We start from the raw sequence: 4,911 nt of genomic DNA, 5'->3' as shown, positions 1-4,911 counted from the left end.
TCCCAGCCAGATGAGGGCAAATACCAGACCTAACCGAGACATAACCGGCGTTATCCTCTAAAATATTAATCGCAACCAGCTTCTATTGACTGTTTCGGTGTGGTACCGCATTACTACGTGATCCAAACCAGAGAAAGGCCAGGATCTGGCCAAGAAGGATGAGAAAAATGCGAATATATGATCCAGATGATTGCAAATACCAGAACTAACCCTGATATAACCAGCGTTATCCTCTAAAATACGAATCGGAACATGCTTTTAATGACTGTTTCAGTGTGGTAACACATTACTACGAGATCCAAACCAGAAAAATCCCAGGACCGGGCCAACAAGAATGCGAGAAACGCGAAAGTACGAGCCACATGAGGGAAAATCCCAGACCTAACCCAGACATAACCGGCGTTATCCTCTAAAATACTGATCGGAACCAGCTTCTATTGACTGTTTCAGTGTGGTACCACGTTACTACGGGATCCAAAACAGAGAAAACCCAGGATCTGGCCAACAGGTATGCGAAAAATGCAAAAGTATGAGCCAGATGATTGCAAATACTAGTACTAACCCAGACATCACCAGCGTTATCCTCTAAAATATTAATCTCAACCAGGTTTAATTGACTGTTTCGTTGTGGAACCACAATACTACGGGATCCAAACCAGAAAAAACCCAGGATCTGGCCAACAAGAATGCGAAAAATGCGAAAGTATGAGCCAGATGATTGCAAATACCAGAACTAACCCAGACATAACCAGCGTTATCCTCTAAAATACTTATCGGAACCAGCCTCTATTGACTATTTCAGTGTGGTACCACATTACTACGTGTTCCAAACGAGAAAAGGGCCAGGGTCTGGCCAACAAGTGTGCGAAAAACGCGAAAGTATGAGCCAGATGGTTTCAAATACCAGAACTAACACAGACATAACCAGCGTTATCCTCTAAGATACTAATCGGAACCAGCTTTTATTGACTGTTTCAGTGTGGTACCACATTACTACGTGATCCGAACCAGAAAAAGGCTAGGATCAGGCCATCAAGTAAGCGAAAAACGCGAAAGTACGAGCCACATGAGGGAAAATCCCAGACCTAACCCAGACATAACCGGCGTTATCCGCTAAAATATTAATCGCAACCAGGTTTAATTGTCTGGTTCGTTGTGGAACCACATTACTGCGGGATCCAAACCAGAAAAAACCCAGGATCTGGCCAACAAGTATGCGCAAAATGCGAAAGTACGAGCCAGATGAGGGCAAATCCCAGACCAAACCAAGACATAACCGGCGTTATCCTCTAAAATATTAATCGCAACCAGGTTTAATTGACTGCTTCGGTGTGGTACCGCATTACTACGTGATCCAAACCAGAAAAAGGCCATGATCTGGCCAACAAGTATGCGAAAAATGCGAAAGTATGAGCCAGATGAGGGCAAGTGCCAGACCTAACAGAGACATAACCGGCGTTATCCTCTAAAATACTAATCGGAACCAGCTTCTATTGCCTGTTTCAGTGTGGTACAACATTACTACGTGATCCAAACCAGAAAAAGGCAAAGGATCTGGCCAACAAGTATGCGAAAAACGCGAAAGTATGAGCCAGATGATTGCAAATACCAGAACTAACACAGACATAACCTGCGTTATCCTCTAAAATACTAATCGGAACCAGCTTTTATTGACTGTTACAGTGTGGTACCACATTACTACGTGATCCAAACCAGAAAAAGGCCGGAATCTGGCCTACAAGTATGCGAAAAACGCGAAAGTACGAGCCAGATGAGGACAAATCCCAGATCTACCCGAGACATAACCGGCGTTATCCTCTAAAGTATTAATCGGAACCAGGTTTAATTGACTGTTTCAGTGTGGTACCTCTTTACTACGTGGTCCAAGCCAGAAGAAGGCCAGGATGTGGCCAAGAAGTATGCGAAAATGCGAAAGCACGAGCCAGATGAGGGCAAATACCAGACCTACCCTAGACATAACCGGCGTTATCCTCTAAAATATTAATCGCAACCAGTTTAATTGACTGTTTCGGTGTGGAACCTCATTACTACGGGATCCAAAACAGAAAAAACCCAGGATCTGGTCAACAAGTATGCGAAAAACGCCAAAGTATGAGCCAGATGATTGCAAATACCAGAACTAACCCAGATATAACCAGCGTTATCCTCTAAAATACTTATCGGAACCAGCCTCTATTGACTATTTCAGTGTGGTACCACATTACTACGTGTTCCAAACGAGAAAAGGGCCAGGGTCTGGCCAACAAGTGTGCGAAAAACGCGAAAGTATGAGCCAGATGGTTTCAAATACCAGAACTAACACAGACATAACCAGCGTTATCCTCTAAAATACTAATCGGAACCAGCTTTTATTGACTGTTTCAGTGTGGTACCACATTACTACGTGATCCAAACCAGAAAAAGGCCGGAATCTGGCCTACAAGTATGCGAAAAACGCGAAAGTACGAGCCAGATGAGGACAAATCCCAGACCTACCCGAGACATAACCGGCGCTATCCTCTAAAGTATTAATCGGAACCAGGTTTAATTGACTGTTTCAGTGTGGTACCTCTTTACTACGTGGTCCAAGCCAGAAGAAGGCCAGGATGTGGCCAACAAGTATGCGAAAAATGCGAAAGTACGATCCAGATGAGGGCAAATCCCAGAACTAACCCAGACATAACCAGCGTTATCCTCTAAAATACTAATCGGAACCTGCTTCCATTGACCGTTTCAGTGTGGTACGACATTACTGCGTGATCCGAACCAGAAAAAGGCTAGGATCAGGCCATCAAGTAAGCGAAAAACGCGAAAGTACGAGCCACATGAGGGAAAATCCCTGACCTAACCAAGACATAACCGGCGTTATCCGCTAAAATATTAATCGCAACCAGGTTTAATTGTCTGTTTCGTTGTGGAACCACATTACTGCGGGATCCAAACCAGAAGAAACCCAGGGTCTGGCCAACAAGTATGCGCAAAATGCGAAAGTACGAGCCAGATGAGGGCAAATCCCAGACCAAACCAAGACATAACCGGCGTTATCCTCTAAAATATTAATCGCAACCAGGTTTAATTGACTGCTTCGGTGTGGTACCGCATTACTACGTGATCCAAACCAGAAAAAGGCCACGATCTGGCCAACAAGTATGCGAAAAATGCGAAAGTATGAGCCAGATGAGGGAAAATCCCTGACCTAACCAAGACATAACCGGCGTTATCCGCTAAAATATTAATCGCAACCAGGTTTAATTGTCTGTTTCGTTGTGGAACCACATTACTGCGGGATCCAAACCAGAAGAAACCCAGGGTCTGGCCAACAAGTATGCGCAAAATGCGAAAGTACGAGCCAGATGAGGGCAAATCCCAGACCAAACCAAGACATAACCGGCGTTATCCTCTAAAATATTAATCGCAACCAGGTTTAATTGACTGCTTCGGTGTGGTACCGCATTACTACGTGATCCAAACCAGAAAAAGGCCACGATCTGGCCAACAAGTATGCGAAAAACGCGAAAGTCGAGCCAGATGAGGACAAATCCCAGACCTACCCGAGACATAACCGGCGTTATCCTCTAAATTATTAATCGCAACCAATCTAATTGCCTGCTTCGGTGTGGAACCTCATTACTACGGGATCCAAAACAGAAAAAACCCAGGGTCTGGGCAACAAGTGTGCGAAAAACGCGAAAGTATGAGCCAGATGGTTTCAAATACCAGAACTAACACAGACATAACCAGCGTTATCCTCTAAAATACTAATCGGAACCAGCTTTTATTGACTGTTTCAGTGTGGTACCACATTACTACGTGATCCAAACCAGAAAAAGGCCAGGATCTGGCCTACAAGTATGCGAAAAACGCGAAAGTACGAGCCAGATGAGGACAAATCCCAGACCTACCCGAGACATAACCGGCGTTATCCTCTAAAGTATTAATCGGAACCAGGTTTAATTGACTGTTTCAGTGTGGTACCTCTTTACTACGTGGTCCAAGCCAGAAGAAGGCCAGGATGAGACCAACAAGTATGCGAAAAATGCGAAAGTACGAGCCAGATGAGGGCAAATACCAGACCTAACCGAGACATAACCGGCGTTATCCTCTAAAATATTAATCGCAACCAGGTCTAATTGACTGTTTCGTTGTGGAACCACATTACTGCGGGACCCAAACCAGAAAAAACCCAGGATCTGGCCAAGAAGTATGAGAAAAATGCGAAAGTACGATCCAGATGAGGGCAAATCCCAGACCTAACCGAGACATAACCGGCGTTATCCTCTAAAATATTATTCGCAACCAGGTTTAATTGACTGTTTCGGTGTGGTACCACATTACTACGTGGTCCAAGCCAGAAAAAGGCCAGGATGAGACCAACAAGTATGCGAAAAATGCGAAAGTACGAGCCAGATGAGGGCAAATCCCAGACCAAACCGAGACATAACCGGCGTTATCCGCTAAAATATTAATCGCAACCAGGATTAATTGGCTGCTTCGGTGTGGTACCGCATTACTACGTGATCCAATCTAGAAAAAGGCCATGATCTGGCCAACAAGTATGCGAAAAATGCGAAAGTATGAGCCAGATGATTGCAAATACCAGAACTATGCCTGACATAACCAGCGTTAACCTCTAAAATACGAATCGGAACATGCTTTTAATGACTGTTTCAGTGTGGCAACACATTACTACGAGATCCAAACCAGAAAAATCCCAGGATCGGGCCAACAAGTATGCGCAAAATGCGAAAGTACGAGCCAGATGAGGGCAAATCCCAGACCTACCCGAGACATAACCGGCGTTATCCTCTAAAATATTAATCTCAACCAGGTTTAATAGACTGTTTCGTTGTGGTACCTCTTTACTACGTGGTCCAAGCCTGAAGAAGGCCAGGATGTGGCCAACAAGTATGC

This window comes from Colletes latitarsis, unplaced genomic scaffold (assembly GCF_051014445.1).
Source record: "Colletes latitarsis isolate SP2378_abdomen unplaced genomic scaffold, iyColLati1 scaffold0018, whole genome shotgun sequence".
Classification (NCBI taxonomy): Eukaryota; Metazoa; Arthropoda; class Insecta; order Hymenoptera; family Colletidae; genus Colletes; species Colletes latitarsis.
Note: the sequence above shows the minus strand (reverse complement) of the source record.